Here is a 23,649-nt window from a genome sequence, read left to right as displayed (position 1 = left end):
AAACCATTTGATTTTAGAAATAATTAAGGGTTAACTATATTAAGCCCCCCTACCATTATAGCGAATTTTGGTTTACGCCCCCTGAAGTTTTTTTTTATTAAATGTCCCTTATAAAACCTAAAACCTGGATTTACCAAACCTTTTTACCACATTTGCTGACTGGGCTTTGACTTGTTGATGTCACCACATGATATAACTGCATAAAAGCCAACGAAAACTCAAATTTTGAAACAAACTCACCCTATAACCTTATAACCTTCTAAGCTTCTCTGCAAAGTAAATATGGCAGTCTTTGAAGCAAACATAAAGAGCTCTCTACATCTTCGAAGCAACAGCTTACCCTCCACACGCATCCTCTTGTATCACAATTTGTGGATAATTTGCACAGACTAAAGAGTGTTGAAAGTACCTCTACAGTGTCATCGTCTTCAATATGCAACAAACTTAATGGCCCGCAAAGCTGATGCATTCTAAAAGAGCAGTCCGGGATTCTCTAGAATCAGAGACAAATGAATTTAAGAAGGTGGATTCTGACTTGCAGTTCCTCATCATCCATGGGCCTTCATCTACTGAAACTTTTCAAAGTCATATGGAAGATTTGGAGATATGCATTCAAACATCATCTCTCTTCCACTGTTCCCTATCCTATAATGGGCCTTCTTTTTAATACTGAATACTAATATCTAAGGATCAAATCCGATTCATTTTCCAATGTAATTTTAATATTGTTATGCGCAAGCTGCTAGAAGTGTAAAATACACAATTCAACCACAAACCTACAGCACATCCACACAACATGTGAAACACATTCTATGACATTACAGGTCATTCTTTCTGATGAAATATCTCTTTCAATCCCCTAAGTTCAATAACCAGGGCATTCTGCAAAAATAATCGCACAACTCTGCTTTTTATTCTTGTTGCTGAGAAACAAATAACAACGTTCCAGAATAAATGGAGGGAAGGGAGATGGATCCCTGAGCAGCTTGGCGTAATTCAGTATTTGGTTGAAGATTGAGCAAGCTAAAATATCTACATATATATTAGTAGATTTGATCGCAAACACATGCTGCTAAAGATTGATTGAGAACATGAACCAAAGGAATGTCATTAAGAAATGATTAAAATAAAGGAAATTTGAGATATCAAAGCTCAGGAAAAAATGGATAAATAAATAAATAAGTAAATAAGCAGAAATAAAAAATCACATATACCTAAGGCAGTGGACCATAGACCAGAAGTGCCTCAAGATATTTCTTCCCATTAATGTCATACACATAGCATCCCTGGAATAATAAATCAGGTAAATTACACACAAAAACTAGTTATTTTTTTTAATAAAAACAAAGTAAAACTTTATTTACTAATCCTATTAAAATCAAAGAAACATAGCATGGAAGTAATACACCTCAGATTTTTCAATAACCAAAGGATCCAAATCAGTAGCCTGCCACCCAGCTGTGAAAGGGGCAAGCATATCATGGCCCTTGAACCTGAAATAATCAAAATACTTCAGCAGATTCACACAAGGTAATCATATCAAACTTAAACTTTAAGATTAATTTCCATTGTTTGCTTTTAAATAAATAAATAAAAACTTCGTGCATGGACTCTCCATTGCGCTTAACAATATTAAAAACTTCGTGCATGGACTGTATGCATCAGGTTAATATTAATGGTTTTGAAAAAAGTCATTTGTGGCATCAGGTTAATATTAATGGTTTTGAAAAAAAGTCTGCATCAATGCTTTAAGGCCTTTTTTCTTTACAAAATGTCAGTATACATTGCATGTATTGTGGGAAAGGAGGAGGATATGGTGGTGTTGGTTATGGTGGAAGCAGGGATCGTGGATATGGAGGAAGTGGCGGTGGAGGTGGTTATTCTCGCGGTGGAGGTGGTGGTGGTGGAAATTGGAGGTAATAGTGGTTAAATATAATTCAACTAATTACTTATACAACCCTTTTGCCACATAGCAAATATGGTAAAAGGGTTTGGTAAATCCAGGTTTTGGATTTTATAAGGGGCATTTAATAAAAAAAAATTTCAGGGGGTGTAAACCAAAACTCGCTATATTGGCAGGGGGTGAAGTATATTAAACCCAATAATTAATCATAATTTTTTTATTAATTAAAAAATAAAAATAAAATATTTTTTTCCTTCGTTATCACAACCATCCAGATATTTTAATTAAAATAAATTTTAAAATTTTTTTTATTGGTTATTTTTAAAATTTTCTTTCTTATTATTATTAAGAAAACACGAAATTTTTTATCCTATCTTTTCAATATTCAAAATTTTCTCCATCAAACACAGGGGGGTTTGTGTAACCATTGTTGTTTAAATCATTCGCTATAGTGTTTTCCTTATGGATCTTTCTCTGACACGGTTAAGTGTTTGCACCCAAAACCAAGTGCTCTGATACCAATTGAAGGTTGAGAAAACACTTAGAAGCGGAGGTTAATTAAGTGATTCTTTTTAACTTGAAGAAAAGATAGACAGAACACAATTATTTTTATCCTGGTTCACCTTCTTAATAAGGTTACCTCTAGTCCACCCTCAACAAGGTGATTTGCCTCTCTCAACGAGGACTTAATCCACTATAATCAGAACCTGATTACACTTGCACGACCAACTGTCGTGACTCACAATACAGTGCACGAGCCAAACTGCTGGTGACTAACAATCCTGCACAAATCAACTGTTTGTGACTAACTGACTTCTAAGACTCGACTAGTCCTAGACTTCTTGAGACTTCTGACCCAACTGGTCTCTCAAGGACTCAGTTACTACGTAACTTCTTATGACAGTGTATAGTGTTGCTTCTAAAAAGTTGTAATCACCACTGTGATATTTCACTAAGTTTAAGTACAAAGTTATGAAATCAAAGTATGAATTTGAGAGTTTTTGCTTCAGAGAGTTTTTCTTCACACTTGATAATATTTTAGAGTAATAATGTTCTCGTGCGTGATTGTTGTTCTTTGATTCAAGAGATCATGAATATATAGCTTCAAGATTTTTGCCTGTTAACTTCAACTCTTGTACGCAACATTAAATGGTTTGCGTGTTATCTTAGCTTTTGTTTTCTCCAAGGATTTGCATGTGGATAGCTTCTTCAATCAACTTTGGAAATTGCACTTTTGGAGTGTTATAGCCGTTTTACTAATGATTATGTCTTTAACGGCATTATTTTGAATCAATCTTCCCGATCTTCTATTCAGCCTTGCATTTCACCATATATTATAGATGTGTTCGCTACGGTTTGTTGCAGTATCAGAAGTTGACTTAAGACTTGAGTATCTCTTGCATTTATCCAGCTTTGCATATTTGCCAAGTTCTAATTGTGCTGGTACTGGTACATCTTCTGAAATCAGAAATATATAATTAGAGTACCATGTTTGTTTATACAAAATGTATTTGCTTGTTATCATCAAAACACTAAAATATGATTAGAACCAAACTATGTTATAACACTTGTGTGCCTGAGTATTGTAAGTCTTGTGCTTGTATGCTTGAGCAATTTGTAATCAAATTTGGTTGTAGTGGAAATACCTTGGAAGTGCAAGGGGAATGGACTACTCCTGATTTATGGGAGGAACCAGGATAATTTTTTGTGTTTCTCTTTTTTTCTTCTCTGACTCTTAATTAATTTTACTCGCGACTACTCTTTAGACTTTGAATCAGATTCTTATCTTGCATTTAGAACCTGTCAAGAGATTTTACTAAGAGAAAAAGGGAACAAAATTTAACCTCCTTCTTGTGTTTTTCTCACTTTCAAGAACATGTTGGCAATGTTTGAAAAACATTGGAGTGTGATTCATGAAATAATGGAGGTTGTAGATTTTTTGGATCCTAGGTATAAAATAAATTTGCTTGAATATTATTATAGAATCTTCTATGGAAATGATGTTGATAAATTTGCTTATACGAGCATTTGTTAATTATTTTTATTTAATTGTTGCTTGTGACATTAATTAGTTTTCACCATTGATGTATATACGAGCATTTCCCCAGCGTCTGTCATAGGAGAGTGCAGCGTGCTGCACCAGACGCTTCACGGGCGAGGAGATGGAAGGCTAGACAAGCGGTTTCGAGTGGTGATGCGGAGTATAAGAGGAGGTTGAATGCTCTGACAGTAGATTTCGGAAAGTGAGGGTTCAACATTCTTCGTAGTGTGAGGATGGTTATTTGGACTGGTATCTCACTATATCACATCCTCGCCTCATACCACCTGCTGTAGAGTCTTTGGATGATGGGGGGACCTTATGTTGCTAGGGTTTTTGATGCTGAGGTTCCGATGGACGATGTGCCTTCACCACCACCTCCACTAGCCTCAAATGACCAGGAGCATCTTCAGATGATCGTTGTTATTGGGTATAATCTCATAGGTTTAGTAATCCGAATGATGAGGTTTTTACAGGATTATCGCGTGTAGCACACATAGCCCGTGGGAGGCCTATTTAAAATTTTGATTTGATAGTTGTATATTTTTTGACTCAGACTACTTCTCACAATACTTTTATTGCATAATCTTTTGGCAATTACATGTTTCAAATCGAAGATGAACATACCATAACATAATACAACAATCATAAATTAATAACTAGACATGAAAACCTATGTACTACCAGATGATTCTGAATGTCTCAACATCTTGATTATGTCGTCAACAGATCTTGAAATTTGCGCATCAAACTCGATCGGCCCCTTAGTTATCCTACGACGAAATAATTTCCACATGGGTCACGTCTTCATTGATTTTCAACTCAATCTGGTTGTATTTCACCCTTCCATTATTATCAACACAATCTTCACGAAATTCAATCTTTCTCACCCTTTTATTCTCGGTATCCAACAGTAATTCATCCAACTTATCTGTCAAGCTGGCGAGAGATGAGGCGCCATCTAGAAGCTTGGATTCAAGAGGAGGATTGTTCTAGTTGAAATACACTTCTGCCTTAATCAGAAATTGAGGAAGAGACATTTTTTGAGATGTCTTTCTCTATAACATATGCCCCTATTTATACAACATTGGATTCATTCTGGACCACACAAAATTGTCGGTGAAATCACAACCCTACAAAACTGTCGGCAAAATCCAGATCATTAAAAAAATTTGACTCAATACACTACCGAAAATTTCACCTTTCAACTAAATTTTTGGTACAGAATGGTAAATTTTGAAATTTTCGAAAAAAGTTACAACGTACTAGAAATTTTAAATGAACTACCGGAATTTTTCATCATGGTACCAAAAATTTCGATAGGAAATAATATTCTTTTTTTGAGAAGGGATATTTTTAGTATTGAGAAAAATTGGGGGTGGCATCTTAAATCCTTCAATGTTCGTCATATAGACAACAAGACAATAAGAGTTCTAAAAACTAAAATGTAACACTAGTTGAAACTATTTGATGACCATCATTATGTATATAGGTACAAAGATTATGAGGATAGAAAAAATATTCAAGATATATTTTTGGACGCATCATGATTCCATCAAGTTGTTACACACATTTCCCACGATATTAATAATTAATTTAGCCTACAAGTTCAACAAGTACAAACTTCCTCTTCTAGAAATTATTTGTGTTATTTTTATCAAGATGACTTATTTAGTTGGCTTCACATTTTTGGAATGTGAAAAAAAATAATAATGTTACACATGATTTTGAAATGTATTACAATATGCTAAAATACTAAGAAAACATGTCACAAGTGATTTTCACTGATCGCGATACCTTGCTAATGAAATTCGTTGCAAAGGTATTTCCTACATGTTATGTTTTACATTGTAGCTATCATTTGATTACGTGATATTTCAACTTTGTTAGGTAAGAGAGTGAAGAATCATACATTTGTCCTTCAACATTTTATCAAAGAGTTAAAGGCCCATGATAAAGATTACACAAGCTTATACAGGAAAAGTAACAACGCAGTGCAATTCATGATGCTCTGATTCCTTACATTAATATCTCAACACCAAAGAAAAATTGAACGTGTTTCCCTAAAATGAGTCATCTTATAGCAAATGCGTATAACATAGTATGTATCGATCTAACAAGGTATAGTTTCTCGGACGAATTATCTTTATCGGGTGACTTTCAAAAACTTTTCATTTTGTAAAAGTTTATTTGAAACCATGATGTCCTTTGCCACAAACATCCTCGAAGTGGATGTCTCATACCAAAAAAGAAGCAAAAACTTGGTCGCACACTTTTTTGGTTAGGATGAAAGAGTTTGTCAAGTTGGATGATATTGAAAGAAGGTCAAATAAAAAAGTCTAAGGCGGAAGCCTCCATAGATTTAGGTGGTGACACGTTTTTTTATGTGTTTTAGTTCATATCTTACATTATGTATATAAACTTTGATATTTTCATGAATGTATTGGACATTGGTATATTCATGGATGTAACGTTGACACAATTTTTTATGCTTTTTAGGTTGTATCTTATAATATTTGTATAAAATTTGCTTTAAATTATTGATGATTGGTTTAACAAGTGACAAATTTTATAAATAAAAGACAAGATATGTCCAGATTACAATCTCTAGAAAGAACCTTGTGACAATACATTTTGCAAACAGGGCATGTCTGTATTACAATCTTTGGAAAACCTCGTGATGTAAATAAGGATGTGTTCGAATTACAATCTACGGAATCACGCATGTTGCAAATAAAGGTGTTTGTCTAAATTACAATATTCGAACACACTTGGGATAATACATTCCATGTTTTTCGTATCAGGTTGCAATAAAGACGTGCTTGGATTACAATATAGGAATCACTCACATTACAAATAATTACAATCTATGAAATCATTCATGTTTCAAATAAAGGTGTCTCTGAATTACGACCTTCTGAATCGCCCCTTAGACACAAATAATTTTTTGCACCAGAGTGTAAATAAGAGTGTGTCTGAATTACAATCTCTAGAATCATCTTTAAGGCAAACACTTTTCATGGATCAAAATTTTCATACATAACATTTTTCATGTTAGGTTTCACTATATTCTATTCACACTAATATATTACCACGACACATTTTTATAACAATATGAAATTTCATTTATTAAATTATTTAGTCATACATAAGTCGCATAAAATACTCATCAAATTATAACATAATATGTTTTAAGTTACAACTCAAAATACAACTATTGAGTATGTCACACGCCCATGTTCCACCTCTGCCTCATATATTAAAGAAGATCTTGTGCCTTACTTAATGTTGCATGTACCGAATCCCAGATATGGGTGTCTTCTTATACTTTTCATTTAGTGGTGGCACCTTCGAGTATAATGGTAATCTCACATCTCAGCAAAATATCTACGACATGATCTGCTCTTGTGTGTCTCTATTCTAATATCTCTTGATGAGCTGAATTTGCGGTAGTTTGCACACTAGGTAAATCCTTTGGCACCAGATGCTCATGCTACTCTACAAAATCAATGTGAGGTCCCTAGATATACCTTACTGATGCCCAAACTACCTCAACATTCTCTTAAATTGATGCCCAAACTACCTCAACATTCTCTCAGATAGATGTAGGTACATAGGTCAAGACCCGCAAGTCAAGCATTCAAAATGCCAACATATATTCTCTTAAGGACGTGTTTGACGCTAGTCACTATTTGGTATGTTTATTTGGGATAACCAAAGTTTCTAATTACCAAGGGAAATGCTAACCAATGCCCTTAGGACAATGATTAAAACTTTAAAATAGTAACTTTATATCGGTAATCTACGTATTTAATACTTTGGAAATTGAAATATTAAAATTTCTATAAAATATTTTCTTTTTTTAAGAATGGTTAATCATTGCCCTGAGGGTACTGTTTAGCAAGACCCAATTACCATTGGGTATTTGGGATTTGCATTATAGATTCTATTTATAGTGGAACTACTCACAGCTTCTTTAACTTGGATATAGGGTATAAATTAGAAGCTATTCAAATGGTTGCTACAACAGCCTCTCCAAAAAGTCACTCAATCCCAGCCCGTAAGAGAGGGAGAGATCCAATGATGTTAATGTTTAATTTCGACTATATTGCTCGCCATGACACTTTTGCCCGATACAAGAACTTGAAGACAATTTCACAAAGACCAAACCTAATTACAGAAATCATGTTAAACGGTTTATTGAAAACTTGGACCTTAATACTGCGGGACTTTACTTTCTGATAATTGTATTGCATCTGTGTTACGCAAATTTGGGGAATTCAACTTCAAGAAAGTTTATGTAGAGTAAGAAAAGAGTATTCAAAATGGATTCTGCATATGAAGTGCTTCAGCAGAATCTACAGGTATTACATACTTATCAATTCAATTGCATTTAACTGTCTTTAATTAGAAACTTTAAGAAACCCTAATTTTTATGCTATTAGGTTTTTAGAAACCCTAATTTTTATGCACTCGTGAAATCATATATTTTTTTTTAAAGGACAAAATAGTAGTAATCATGGAATGCCTATAAAATTTGGCGGAAGCAGAGCAATGTGAGAGTGAAAAATATATATTTTGTTATATATCTGCTTGTATACAGAAAACTCATAAATGATAAATCAATTCTGCCTTTTCATCCCTTGGCAAAATTTTGGGTCCAAAGTTTGCATAAGAATAGGAAAGTTCAACAAAGATATGAAGATTTTAACCCTCTTCAAATATATCATATGTTAGTCTTCTTCATGTAGATACTTTATATGAGGCAGTCGCAATGTAGTCGAAGACGTAGACACAATTGACCGAGTTTTATTGTGAAACATCGTGTGTTTCTGTGTTTGCTTTTCTATATCTTTATTCTTTTGAACCGACATTTATTGTGAAACATCGTGTGTTTCTGTGTTTGCTTTTCTATATCTTTATTCTTTTGAACCGACATTTATTGTCAAACATCGTGTGTTTCAGGGTTTGCTTTTATGTATCTTTATTCTTTTGAATTGAGGTTGTTGCTCTAACAATATTTGTGTGTTTCTAGCTTAGTTCAATTTGTGAACTGTCGGTCACAGTTCGATTTTTTTTTGCGGGGTTCTATTTGGTTTTAATTAGAATTTGGGTTGTACTTAACTCAACCTTACAGAAGTGACTTATAAACTGAGGACTACCCAAATTTTATAAACACTACACTTGACATAGCTTTAGGCAATATGGGCCAAAACCATCCCTTTACTTCAACACAATGAAGGTGTTGGGAGTTTTGTCTTCGTTGAGGTCTGCCCATGTTTTTGAAGTTGAAAATTTTGGGATTGTGTAGATGGGGAGATTCCACACATAATGGATACGACAAAAAAGGATCAATATAGGCTCTAGATACTATGTTATAATTTGGGTTGAACCTAATTCAACCTTACAAATCCAATTTATAAGTTGAGAGGGCTACCCACACTTTATAAAAATTATCGATGTCATACTTTAGCCAGGGATTAAATCCACCCCTTTAAACCCACCTCGTTTCGTGAATAAGGGCATGAAATTATTCATGAATATGTTATGCAAACTGTCTAAAAAATGGATGAAGAGCCCACATATCCAAATAGATCAAAATAAGTTATGCAAACTGTCTAAGAACATGTATCTCCTACTTTAACACGAGTCACTTCATATGTAACCATATCAGAAAACATATGCCACTAGATTTTAAGGATATAGCAAATAAAAATTACCTCCCTACTCAACTTCTATGGATCAAACATTATATATTATATTTGGGAAAGATTCGAAGTCTCACATTTAGTTGGAGATAGAGCATTGAAAGAGTATATATAGAGTGACACTCCTCACCTTACAAACCGGTTTTGTAAGAATAAGTTAGGTCAAACTATAATATGGTATCAGAGCCTATCTATCGGACCTTGGGCCGACCACCGTTTAAAATCCATGCACCAAGCCCAAGAAGAGTGTTGGGTGTGAGGACCGCCCACCATTTAAAATCCACCCACCAAGCCCAAAAAAAGTGTTGAAAGGCCGCCCACTGTTTAAAATCTACGCACCAAGCTCAAAAAGAATGTTGGGTGTGAGGGCCCACCGTTTAAAATCCATGCACCAAACCTTAAAAGAGTGTTGGGTGTGAGTATTGGAAAGATTCCAAGTCCCACGTTAATTGGAGATAGAACATTTACTGATATAACAGTGTTAGAACATTTGATGATTTTGCAGTGAAATTTGGAAAATCACAAGAGTGATATGGTGAAAAAGTTTGAAAATACAATGAAATTCACTTGTCATATATAGTATTACATCCATCAACTATATGATTGGTATTACATGAAGGATGGGTTGTGGAATTCAACTCACATTCAGCTCTGGGAATAGCAAGTACATCTAGAATTGAAAAGAAAATATTTCAAACAATTATGGTTCCACATTCAACTCTAGTGGCACTGTATCATAGTACAGACCCTTCTCTTTCCTAAAGAAGTCCTTTTTGATAATGCTTAACTCTCTGGTGACATCCACTATATTCATCCTTTCTTTTGGTGATTCCAGTGAACAAGCAAGTCCAATCTGAAAAAGTGAAACCAAGCACTTCTCTACAGTTGGAGTCAAATTCCCACTGTTTCCATCTTCTTCTATATTTGCTTCTACATTTCTCGGCGCAAGATGTGAGTCCAAAATTTGTATTAGATTACTAGGAAGTGAGTTTTTAACAAACATATGAAGATTTTGACCATCTTCAAACGTCTCGTCTGTTGGTCTTCTTCTGGTAAGCATTTCCAACACAAGCACCCCGAAGCTATACATGTCACCACAAGTGGATATTTCGGAACCCATTCCATACTCTAAAAGATAAAGCAAAAACATTTAATACTATGTTACTAGTAAAATATCAAACATAAACCATAGGATAGGAAATTCACTTAAACACTGTATGATCTAAAAGTCTAGAAAGTACCTGGAGGAGCATAACCGACCGTCCCTTTAATTCCAATTGTACTAGTTTCTTTGTGAGAGGTACCGTCAATGGCTAAGACAAGTCTTGCTATGCCAAAGTCACTCACGCGAGCAACCATGTCATCGTCAAGAAGGACATTGCTTGGCTTTACATCACAATGGATGACTGATTTCTCACATTCATAATGAAGATAATGTAATACAGAAGCAATGTCAACAATGATATTCAATCTTTGATCAAGGTTCAACATTCTTTGATTTTCTGTATTTGTTATCCCGGGATGTAGCCATTGTTCTAAGCTTCCATTGCTCATGTATTCAAACACCAAAGCCTTAAACTCTTGACCTTTGTAATCTGTACTTGAACAACATGTCAAAATTTTAACCAAATTTCGATGTCTCAGATTTTTAAGTGCATTACATTCAGTAATGAAACTTTTTTGAGCTCCCTTCTTTTGAAGATTTAGGACCTTTATGGCAACATATTTATCTTGTGATAAAATATTTCCTTTGTACACAGATCCAAAATTTCCTGATCCAACCAAGTTTCTAGCAGAAAACCCATCAGTTCCTTGGTGAAGCTCTTTGTATGAAACCTTGGCTAGCCCGTCAATTGTTGGTGAGTCAGAGTATTGTTTCCTGTTCCGATTCCTCATCAAATAGATAGTTATGATAGTTGCTGTCATCGCGAGAAGAATAGATACCACACTAACTATCACTGCTATCAGCCTGGTTTTATGATGTTTTGCAGATTTCTTACCTTTGACATGGCATGGTTGTAGATGAAGCTCTGATATACCTCCACAAAGCTTATTGTTTCCAATCGTATCTAACTCACTTACATTTCCAAAGACTCCTTCTGTTGGTACCTCGCCTTCCAGCATGTTAAACGAAACATTCAAGTATACTAAACCTGATATATTCCGTAGAACATTAGGAATCGGTCCAGACAATCAATTTCTTGACAAGTCTAAATGTTTAAGACCTTTTAGCGAAGCCAAAGAGGATGGTACGGTTCCACTGAAGGAGTTCCCTTGAAAAAAGAGGTATTCTAAGCTTATGCATTCACCAATGGCTATAGGAATGTCACCAGATAGATGATTCTCTGAGACATCCCACTTGTTGATACTTTTTAGCCTACCCACTTCGCTCGGTAAGCTACCATTCAACAAGTTTTTTGACAAGTTGAGCAAGTTTGTTAAAGAAGAAAGACTAAAGACCTCTAAGGGTATGGTTCCTCTAAGAATGTTTTGTGAAAGGTCTAGGTATTGTAGCTTTTGACAGTTACTTATGCTTGAAGGAATGTTTCCTTCTAACATATTATCTCTTAAGCTCAAAAAATATAATTGACTCAGGTTTCCTATGATGGGTGGTACCTCTCCTGACAGCTTATTTCCGTCCAATATTAATTTTTGCATTCTCTCAAGCTTCCCAAATGTAGTAGGAATAACTCCTTCAAAATGGTTAAGGTCCATACTCAAGAGAATTAAGCCATTTAGATTTCCTATTTCTGCTGGAATTTTTCCTGATATCTGGTTACCCCCAAGATATAGTTGACTAAGTCGAGTGGATAAATTTCCTACTAAATTTGGCAAGTTACCTCCAAATTTATTAGTAGATATAGAAAGCACTCTTAGTTTACTAGAGTTTGTCAAAGTTTTTAGAAACTCCAAATCTTCAGTTGAATTGTCACCTAAATTGTTTACTTCTAGACTTAGCACTTGAAGATCATATAACTTTCCTAGACTTGGAACTTGTCCGACCAATTTGTTTTGTCGAGATAAGTCAAGTATTTGTAGGGCAGAAGCATTTGCAAGGGAAATAGGGATTTTACCTGATAGTTTATTTCCTCCAATTGCTAAACATTGAAGATTGGAGAGGGTGTTGAACATATTGGGTGGAAGAGATCCATGAAATTCATTGACCCCAGCCGTGATCTGAGTAAGAGATGACATATTAAAAAGACAAGAAGGAAATGTACCATATAGTCTGTTATGAAACATTCCCAATATTTGCAAGTTTCTGAGTCTGCAAATTTCCCGCGGAATATCACCCTCTAAGTTATTCGTATCCATTGCAAGAGCTTCTAGGGATGAAAGATTCCCTATGAAAGGCGGAATTCTTCCGCTTAAATTGTTATTTGAAATGTCCAAAAGCTCAAGCTTATGAAGAGAACCGATTCCATTTGCTATATTACCAGTCAAATGATTTCCAGATAAGAATAAAACTTCAAGATCAGTGCAACTTGTCAAGTTATTCGGAATCTCCCCAGTCATGGAGTTGTTGGTAATTAGGAGTTCCTGCAACCGGAACAACCGACCAAGTTCACGTGGGATTTTTCCGAAGAAACTATTGTTTGCAAGGTTGAGAGTTATCAAGAAAGAGAGATTGCCAACATGGGGAGATATGGAACCATGCAACTTATACCCTTCTAAGTTTAACTCTATAACTCTTTGATGCTTGGGACTACATGTAACTCCGTCCCAATTACAGTAGTGAGTTGAAGTGTTCCAAGAGTTCAAGATTTCAAATGGGTCATTAGATATTGATTCTTTGAACTTGAGCAATGCCAAGTTATCTGTTATGTTTCCTAATGTAGAGGTAATTGTGCTTTGGACTAAGTTGAAAGCAAAGAGAAGAGATAACCAAAATGAAAATGTTGGAAACATGACAGGCAAAGGGATTGTTTTAGAGTGTGAAATTTGATTATGCTGTCTAGTTATTATATAATGTTTCGTTTAGAGTGTTTTCTGTTGCATTTTAAATACATGAGGTAGGTAGCATATATTATTCTGTCTTTTAAGTTTAGATTATTTAAGTTCATCACATGTTTCTAATAACTTCTTATATTAAATTGCTGGTATGGGATTATGTGAGAGCTTTGTGGCTAGAGAGTTTGTTTTTTATTCATATAATGAAGAATTGGAGTCTTAAGTCAATATCGTACGTCTTCATTTAATTATGTTTTTGTTAAACTAAAAATAGTTTATTTACCATGCTTCTGCCATGCTTGTATTACTAATATATTGGCACTCTTTTTAAGACCTCGGAATTGTCAAAAGGTAATTGGTTTTGGACTTTTGGGTCATCTGAAAATATTAGAATAGAAATAATGAAAATTGAACATCTTCAGTTAGATATATAACAGAAAAGATGTTATTTTGACACCAAATGCTTTACTTACACTGTATGTTATTACAATTTCGATTTTTCTCCATTAGATGTATAATATAAATTTATAATAAAGTTGGTTAATGTTGTGTATAAGTTGATTCATAAATGACTAGACATGAGAAAGTTTATAACATTTTTTATTAAAAATTTAGTTAATAATATGGAAGACGATGGTTAATGTTATGTGTAAGTTGGTTAACAAATAAAAGAAAAATTAGTACCAGACTTCCTATTGAGATCTCTTCATCGATGAAAAAGGAAAATTATACTTCATTTTGCAGGCTCGATATAGACATTCACATCACAAGTATGTTCTTATACTGTTTTTTGTTGATAAGCTTTTTTTTAAAAAAAATATTATAATTGAATTGATATTCAAACTCCTACTCCAAATAAACAAAGCTTCAATTATCAGGAATATTCGTCATATACATTTACATGAAAAGTGGGCGAACAAACAACAACATTTGCATGGAGCTGAAATTCAAGTTGTCATAGAGGGTAACTGGACAACTTACCGTGTATGTAATTTAATTTGATCTTATTTTATTAAATTTGCTGCCACAACTACAGATATATTTAAGCAGTTCCATATGTTTTCATGCCTGTAGACTAGACATGTTTCATTATATATAAGCTCCTTTGTTTGCATTACAGTCGAAAATCTTGCACTACATGCGACAAAATCTTGCATTGCAGTTTCAATTTAAATTCGTGTCAGATGCACCTAAGTATGTAAATATATCTATTTGGATTCTCCCTCATTTTAAATTCGTGTCAGATGCACCTCAGTTTCACTTTCAATTTAAACATGTTTTATGTGTTGTAATTTGTTTACAACTCTGATTGTAAATCAAGTGTAACTATTACTCTATCACTATCATTTATCTGTTAGATAGATTTTTAGAAGTCTATTATTGTCTGCGTGCTTAAGTAGTGACGTCTCTTGCTTGTGTGCTTGAGCATTTGTGAACTCTCTTGTTTGTGTACTTGAGCATTTGTAAAGTCTATTTCTTGTGTGCTTGAGCAATCAAAAGTATGTTGCTTGTGTGCTTGAGCATTGGAAGTTCTTTACTTTTGTGTTTAAGCATTAGAAGTCTCTTGCTTGTGTGTTTGAGCAACTTGTAATCAAATTTGATTATAGTGAAAATCTGTTAGAAGTGCAAAGGGTACTGAACTACTCATGATTTGCAGGAGGAACCAGGATAAATTGTTTGTATGTTTTATTGTTCTATTATTTACTTCTACTTTATATTATTCAACTGCTATTCATCATACTCTAAGTCAGATTATGAACAATGAAAATATGATATTAGATCTTTAGAAGAAAAAGCAGAAAAATTTAACATAATTCAACCCCTTTCTTATGTTTTTCTCACCTTCAGTTGGCACTAGAGCACGATTTGTGCATCAACACTTAACAGTGGTACAGAAAAGATCCCAAGAGAAAAACATCATACTTGAATATGAAGTTATTAACAATGCTTAAGCCAATACATATGAGAAGAGCAATCATATTTCCAAAGCTCCAACTTTTAGTGGAAATTCTACTGAGCTTGAGTGACGGAAAAACAAGATGTATACTCACATCGTAGGTCTTGATGATGAGTTATGGGATATTCTTGAAGATGGTATTGATTTTGCTGTCAATGGAGTAGGTATGGTGGCTGATAGAAAGAGTCTCACACATGCTCAGGAAAAGATATATAGAAAGCATCACAAATTCAGAGGAATCTTGATAAATGCTTTACCTCACTCCGAGTATCTCAAGATTCTGGACAAATCTACTGTCAAATTTATCTTCAAATCTCTATGTGCTTTCTATGAAGACAATCAACTAGTTAAAGAAGCTAAAGCAAATCTTTTGGTTCAACAATATGAGCTATTAAAAATGAAGCAGGATGAAGACATTAAAACCATGTTCGCTATATTTCAATTTCTTGTATCCGGTCTTCGAGTGTGGAGAAAAAGTTACATTACTGCTGATCATATCAAGAAGATTCTTAGGAGTCTTCCTGCCAAGTATAGACCTAAGGTGAATTCTATTTAAGAAGTTAGAGACTTAAACATGATAAATCTAGAAACCTTGATTAGCAACATTCAGAGTAATGAACCTTTCCAGAAGTCAAAGTCTCTTGCTTTGAAGTCTATTGATCATAATGCTAAATTTTCATTGTTGATGAGATCTGAAGAATCTACTCATGAAGAAGGTTCTGAAGAAGAATCATAAGATGAAGAAATGACATTTTGAATAAAAATATTTCAATATTTGGTCAATAAGAAAAACATAAGGCTCTCAAGCAGAGGTAATGGCTTCAGAGGAACGAGCTTCAGAGGAACGAGCTCCAGAATCAACAAAGACGATCAGAAAGGATGCTTCATTTGCAAGAAGTGTAACACCATCATTTTTTGAGTTATTATATTATTTGAATTATTATGAATTTTTTTGTTTTTATTTGATTATTAGATAATATTAATTAAATAAATATGGGTAATTGGAGGGTGACCTAGAGGTAGGAGTGTGAAGATTAATTAGAGACTAGTAGAGATTAATTAAATTATTAGAGTTTATTTTAATAATTAAGATAATAGTGTTTATTTTGAGTTATTTGATTTAATGAAAAAATAGAGGTAGTTAGTAGCATATTTGATTATTAAATTGAATGTTATAATAAAATAGAAATTTTAAAAAAAAAGGCAAAAATAGGAAAAATCAAATTAGAGATTTTATTTATTATAAAAATAGGAGTTGGGAGAATTAGGGGTTTTTTTTAATTAGTATGTGAAAAGAGAACAAAAGCTTTTGGAGAGAGAGCTAGGGCTTGAGAGAAGAGATCACATAGAGGTTGCTTATTGCTTTTGCTGAATTTATAAGGCAAGACGGGGGAATCTATTCAATAATAGGTATATGCATGAGGGGTAGAACGAGGAGTCTTTAACCTACAATAATATATTTGAGATTTGTTGTAATTATGAAATCTGATGATGTTTTGATATTAGATACCGTCATTGATGTTAAAATTCGTGTACCCCTATGTGTGCAATATTCTGTTTTGAGTTGTTAAATGATTTTCACCATTGTTAAACCTTAAAGATTTTAAGGGTATTGTGAAATCATGAGAAATAGTTAATTAATCGGGTAATTTGATGAAAATAACATGTAATAACAATAGAAAACTGTATTGTAATGTTGGATTCTAGAAATAAGTTGTTTCACGTTTAGGGAGTGTTTGGATGGAGTTTAAGAACAAGTGATTATTATTGTGCGTGTAAAAATTGTATTTTTGGAAAATTGCAATGTTTCAATCAATTACAGCCTTGAGTCAATCAATTGTCTTTCCTTTTTGTCCATCATGCAATCGATTAATTAAAGGAATTGAATCAACTATTCTCAATCCATAAGCCACTTTTGAGAGAAACAAAGAGTGCATGGTTTTACGAACAACTGATTAACACCACGTGTCAATCAATTGTAGCATGTAAAAATGCGGAAAAAATTATTTAGAGGGAAAACAATCAATTGACTGTTCCATTCAATCGATTGCACCTTTGATATTTTTAGTCAAATACGGTTTTGATCATAACTGGAGATTCGTGACTCCGTTTGAGACACGGTTTGAAGCGTTGAAAAGCTAATGCTAATTTCCATCAAATGAAAACATTTTCAGGGGTTGAATGTGTTATGATAACATGAATAATTGATGAGAATTACATGTATGGTTGATGTTATATTGGATATGATGCTATGATGAGAATGTTTGTGAGTTATGAATAAGATATGATGTACTGAGTATGTTGAGTATGAATGTTGCATTATGTATGTATGAGTTAATAGTTCAATTAAGAGGAACAATTTATTGCCTAAGTTACATTAATATTATGTTTGTAATGTGCATACCTGATTGTTGTTGTGTGGTGATCCATAGAGGGTATTACGAGAGTTATCAGTGCATTATGTTAAGATCAGAGTTGAGTCTTAACGCATCGATATCGATAGGTATGATTCATGCATCATTTGAGTTGTGTCAAGAGGCATGCTCTCTAGTTCAGAGAGGGGACTAATGGCTTATCCCAAGCTCAGGGAGGGAGCTTGGAGCTTAGAGAGGGGGTTCATAGGTTCAGAGATGGGACCCGGTTCCTGAGAGAATCAACAAAATTGAAAATCAAAATAATTAAATATGAAAATCATATAAATAAAATAAACTCAAGCATAAACTAGAATTCCTAAATTGAAATTAAATTTAACACTGTCGCTACCGCGAAAATTAACAGAGTCGCCACTAACATATTTATCCTGAAAAGGAAGGGAATGTCAGCAAACCACAAAACAAAACAACGGTCTCACGACCAGAGAAAAAGGGTAAGGGAGTCGGTTACGCGAGGGGAAGGTATTAGCACCCCTCGCGCCCATCGTACTCGATGGTATCCACGATAGTTTCTAAATCTATGGGTGTGTAACAAATCTACGCTAATTTGGACTAAAATGAATGCAGAATGTAGGGAAAAGAAAGGATTGTGCTCGCACAGGCCCTACCCCGCTGCCTACGTATCTGTTTTGCAGAATCAGAGCTACCGTAACTCGGCTAACTAGTTTCTGTTTGTTTTGTGTTTTTTAGGTGAACAAGTTACATTCACACTCCGCTGCTCGACCTTTGGAGACTTATGCTTGGGAATGGAGCGGAAATAACAAGCTCTTAAGAAAAGAAAATCAAAGAGTGTGGTTTGTGTTTTAAAGAATGCATGAGGAAAACCTAAGCTAAGGGGGAAGCTTGCTATCTAATGTTATCATACAAAGGGTACAAGTCTAAACTAAGCTAGCAACCTATGGGAGAAAAGGGAAAGCAAACAAGAGTATCACACAAACGAGCTCCGCTCGTAAAGCAAGCAAAACCACCGGCACTGGCCGAGTGGTAGAAAAGCGGTGCCGCCATAGCCAAAGGGAGCGAATCACTCGAGTCAACCAAGCATTAGACCTCGCGAAAATGATCGGGCGATAGACAAGAGGAGCAGATCCCTCTCAGCAACCAAGCCGTCACGGATCTGAAAGGAAAACAGTGCGTGCGTACACCGAGCATCAACGTCGAGCAACGCGAGCTATAGGAAATGCGGGGGTCCGGCTGCATGAACCCTTTTCCTGACATACTCGATAACAAGATCTTGTGCAGGTTCAGAAGCGAGCCACGCGTAGCGTGCGCATACTGAACAGACTCGGTGAGACTGGGCGGGGGTTAATTGCTAACCCTTTCCGCATGCCTTCCATGAGGACTTAACGAAGTGCCATATAGGACTTATTACACCGTGACTCCCTGCCGCAAAGCACAAATGTAAACACACCAACAAAAACAGAGCCTCTTTCGAGGGTTTGGCCAGATGCATGTCTAAGTCCTACTTCTCATGTTAAAGGATGATGCGAGTAGGCGATAAAGTGCGAGAAAAAGTAAAATGAAACGGAATCAATACCAAACGGATGATGATCCGTAGACTGTAACGAAGAAAAGCAAAGAAACTAGAATCCCGCGAGCGAGCTAGCAAAAGCAACAACAAACATGTCAGCACTCCGATTAAAATCCGCATGAGCAATCAAGAGTCGGCGCGATGAAAGTAAATCATGCGCCAACGTGTACATCGGGCACAACGAATACCATACACCTGCAAGGGAAACAGAAATCCGGACAAGCAAGCATAATGATAAAGGATGCGTGTAGAAACGCGAATCAGAGAGAGGATAAATGTCGTGTCCCGCAAATAAAGCGGAACACGAGAGCGGGTATCGACCAGAGCCTCCATGTTGCCTTGCATACTAGCACACACGTTAGAGATAACAAGACACCGCAATCGGAATTGCGTTATTGAATTATAAGCTGAACCGGAAATGGATAACGGAATAGAAAGTGAAAACATAACAAAAGCAAATAAGAATAAACATGGGATAGTATTCAAAAGCAAATCAAATATGTACACTAAAACTACGGAAGCCAACACAAGTATTTACATGCACAACGGTACACCGAAACGGAAAAACCGGGTAAAAACAGTGAAAACTAAACTCGTCAGAACTAATCCAGAATTTTATTGCAAGGTTAAAACGTGCTAAAGAAGTCAAATATGCAATCAAAATTTACAAAATCAGCCCGGAAGCACGACTTTCGGAACAGGGGCAGAAGCGAAAACGGTAAAAAAAGTCAGCCGGAACCGAAAATAAATTGTACAAACAGCTCCGAAAATATTATTACGCTAAAAAAACATTATTCACATGCTCAAAAACCCATCACGGTTCAAAAGTTATGGCATTTTCAATCAAAGCCGACGTACCGCGTCTATTTGCAAAATTCGGAAGAAACGAAAAAATTAGCATAACGACTCAGCAACTTTCAGCACATATTAACCACAAAAAACCGTACAAAATCTCATCCAAATATTTAACAATCAAGCACGAATGAAATCAAAACAATTGCACTAAAATCAACCAACACTTTTTATGCATTTTGAATGTTTAACAACAAGCAAACTCAAAATAATTTTCTGCATTATCAACTCATTTAAATTCCACATTTCCCTATGCTAAATCAACAACTAAATCAACAAGCAAACAACGATCAAAGAACACAACAATAGTCAAGACTTTTTCACACTTTCATGAGTCAATCAACAAAGGAATACTACAATATCAACTCATCAAAAAAAAAATCTGCATTAGCAACCTATCATGTTATCAAATTTCTAGTCATTTTCTTGTGCAAACAACCACTACAAATAGCCATTAATTTCCAGCAATTTTATTCATCAATTAGAGGCTCAAAATCATGTTTAAAACAACAATTAAGCACCTATTTATGAACCACACTATTATCAACCATCAACCAAAATTCTCATGAGTTATCTTGTAGCACAAACATATTAATGCTGTCCTTTAAAACAAAATTCTGCACTATCATAAGTTCAATCAAAACAGCCACGATATTGTCATTAGCAATTAATCCAATTCGGCACAAGTGTTAGCAATGAACAAGTGTTATTATGTTTTGCAATTCATGAGGCACAAGCATACACGACTTTAGAATATGGAGCATAGCATGAGAGTAGTTCCAAGCAACAAGAATGCATCATAATACTCAACCGAAATCAAAATGGAAATTCATCATCTAGTGCATAAACACAACATGTATACATATGAAAGATCAAGTTCAAGCATATAGAAACACAATCATTATCATATCCAAGACTCCAGCAACATTGATTAATCAACTCAATTACCAACAATTCACTTTCCTCTTTATGAACAATCAAGCATTAATTATCATCAAGTAAAGTCTAACATTAGTTGACAGCAACAACACTTATTCATACAGCACATGCTTAACTAATCATACAATCTTCATCATTAACAATTACCAATTATCCACCTATCCTTATCAACAATTTTCCATTATGAGCAACATTCCCTGTCAACGCCCAATTAATCACCGATTCACATCATTACAACTCGCACATGCATTTGACCAAACACATAGGATGCATCAATCAGACAATAATTTTCTCGGGTAATTTTGAATCATAAGAAACAACAATTCAACTATTATAGACAATCAATATCTAATGATCATCAATCCAAATTACCATAACAACACCAAACACGATTATGAACATAATCCCTTTCAATTTCCATAGTCATCAACATTTGATCATCCACATCAATCATAATCACCGTCAATTAGTTAGTAACAACAACTAGATCATCAATTCTTTAATTCACATGTTCAACAATTAATCATTCATTAAGCATATGTATCAATTCTCAACAACCAACACAATCAATAATGGAGGATCAAGAAAGTTTACCGAAGTGAAATTAAAGATGACTGAAGGAGACTATCCGCGGCTGGAATTTGCGATTGGAGAAGCAAAGTTGCCGACGAATTGGTGACGAAGAGAGGCAGCGAGCGGTGGTCTTGCAGTGGCGACGGAAGACTATCACGAGTGAGAGAGATCGCAAGAGAAAGAGATAGAGTATTGATCCTTCGTGATCTTCAATGTTCTTGAGTTCTCATGAGATTCATTATGACAATTGATGAGTTTGGATAATTTTTGTGAGTTTTTGATTTTGGAGAATTGAGAGAAGAATTAAGAATAGAGTTTTTGAGATTTTTGGGTTGATTTTGGAGAATTGAGAGAAGAATTAAGAATAGAGTTTTTGAGATTTTTGGGTGAATGGAAGTTATGAGAGAAAAAGAGGGAAAAAAATATATATAGTTTAAATGGTGAAATGTCAAAAATGCCCCCGACGTATCTCTTTTTTGCTCATTTTCGGGGAAACGTGACTCGGTGCGAAATTCGGAAATAAAACGAACATCACTGCGAAGATGACCAAATTTGTGACTCGTAGCCGCGAGAATCGTCTCAATCCGACAAATGGTGAGGAAATTATGCGCGTTTGAATGACGAGAAAAATCGGTTCATCTGGTGCGACTGTACAGAATTTTGCGAGTACCGTTCAAAGAACTCGATAAAACCCTATCTTCGGCTCAAAATCTGAACAGGCATATGTGACGAAGAATCAAAGCTAACGAAATTTCTGAGAAAATGCCGCCAGAATGGACTTCATACGATAAAAATCGAAAAAGTTATGAATTTTCAAACTAGGCGCGACATGCTTGAAAGCACACTTTTTACCGAGACAACGCGACGATCCTTAAAATGCTGGGAGTTTTCCGTGCATAATTGGCCTTCGGTCCGAACATATGAAATCTTGGTAATGATGGTACGGAGCTCCAGTTAAATTTTCAAGCAAATACGACGAGCGGATTGTGAGATATGAATTTTCTGAGATCCAAAACCCTACATTCAGCACCGTTTTTCACTGCGAAACCTCAAGTAATTTGCAAATCTGATAACCTTCCTCAAAGAATTGGCTTTCGAGCCGAGCACGAAAGTTGTAGATATCGTCGAAACGGTTGGGGCCACGCGGGAACTTAGCTCATATCACCTTCCAAATAGGACTTGTGAATTTTCTCGTATTTCCACTGTTTTAAACCACATTTCACACCATATCTTCTTAAACCCATGAAAACTCTTTATTATTTTTCTTCAATTTTTGAATGACGAAATAAACGTCATTATTAACTTATAGCTCAAATAAAGAGGGCAAATTTTGGGGTGCAACAAACACCCCCGGTTATACTTTATTCGAAATCAGTATATCTTAATAGTTAATTTCAAATAATAACAAACACTTTCTTATTTACCTTAGCAACAATGTTCTCAATACAAACACAAGAATATTTTTGGTGGTGTTACGTTTGATGTGCGATTGAGAGGGAGAACATCAAAAGAATAGCTTTGTTCAAGAATGGCAGATGAACACGGTGAATATGATGTTGATGTTCATCTGCATTGTTGGAAAAGAATATAAAATGACAAATGAGCACGATGAATAACTTCAATTTGTTCAATAATGGCAGACAATGGGGGTTTGAGGTGAAATGAGCAAGATGAATATAATGTTGATGAAATGAGCATGATGAATATGATGTTGATATTCGTTTGAAGTGTTGGAAAAAAATATGAAATGACAATGAGCGCAATGAAT

General features: G+C 34.9%; 1 long non-coding RNA gene and 1 pseudogene across 2 annotated transcripts; both read right to left on the bottom strand.

The window, feature by feature from the left end:
• Positions 1–109: 109 nt before the first annotated feature.
• Positions 110–22,264, bottom strand: LOC131651891 (uncharacterized). 2 transcript variants are annotated; one of them, XR_009298505.1, is made up of 3 exons: positions 19,524–22,264; positions 17,962–18,201; positions 110–1,493 (listed from the first exon to the last, which is right to left on the bottom strand). It is a non-coding gene; the product is annotated as an uncharacterized LOC131651891 (long non-coding RNA). The 2 variants fall into 2 exon arrangements; XR_009298506.1 differs by lacking the exon at positions 110–1,493 and adding an exon at positions 3,860–5,082.
• LOC131651890 (probable LRR receptor-like serine/threonine-protein kinase At3g47570) lies at positions 5,531–13,627 on the bottom strand (annotated as a pseudogene).
• Positions 22,265–23,649: the final 1,385 nt, after the last annotated feature.

The sequence above is a fragment of the Vicia villosa genome, linkage group LG2 (assembly GCF_029867415.1).
Source record: "Vicia villosa cultivar HV-30 ecotype Madison, WI linkage group LG2, Vvil1.0, whole genome shotgun sequence".
Taxonomy (NCBI): domain Eukaryota; kingdom Viridiplantae; phylum Streptophyta; class Magnoliopsida; order Fabales; family Fabaceae; genus Vicia; species Vicia villosa.
Note: the sequence above shows the minus strand (reverse complement) of the source record. Positions and strands in the feature narration are given on the sequence as shown.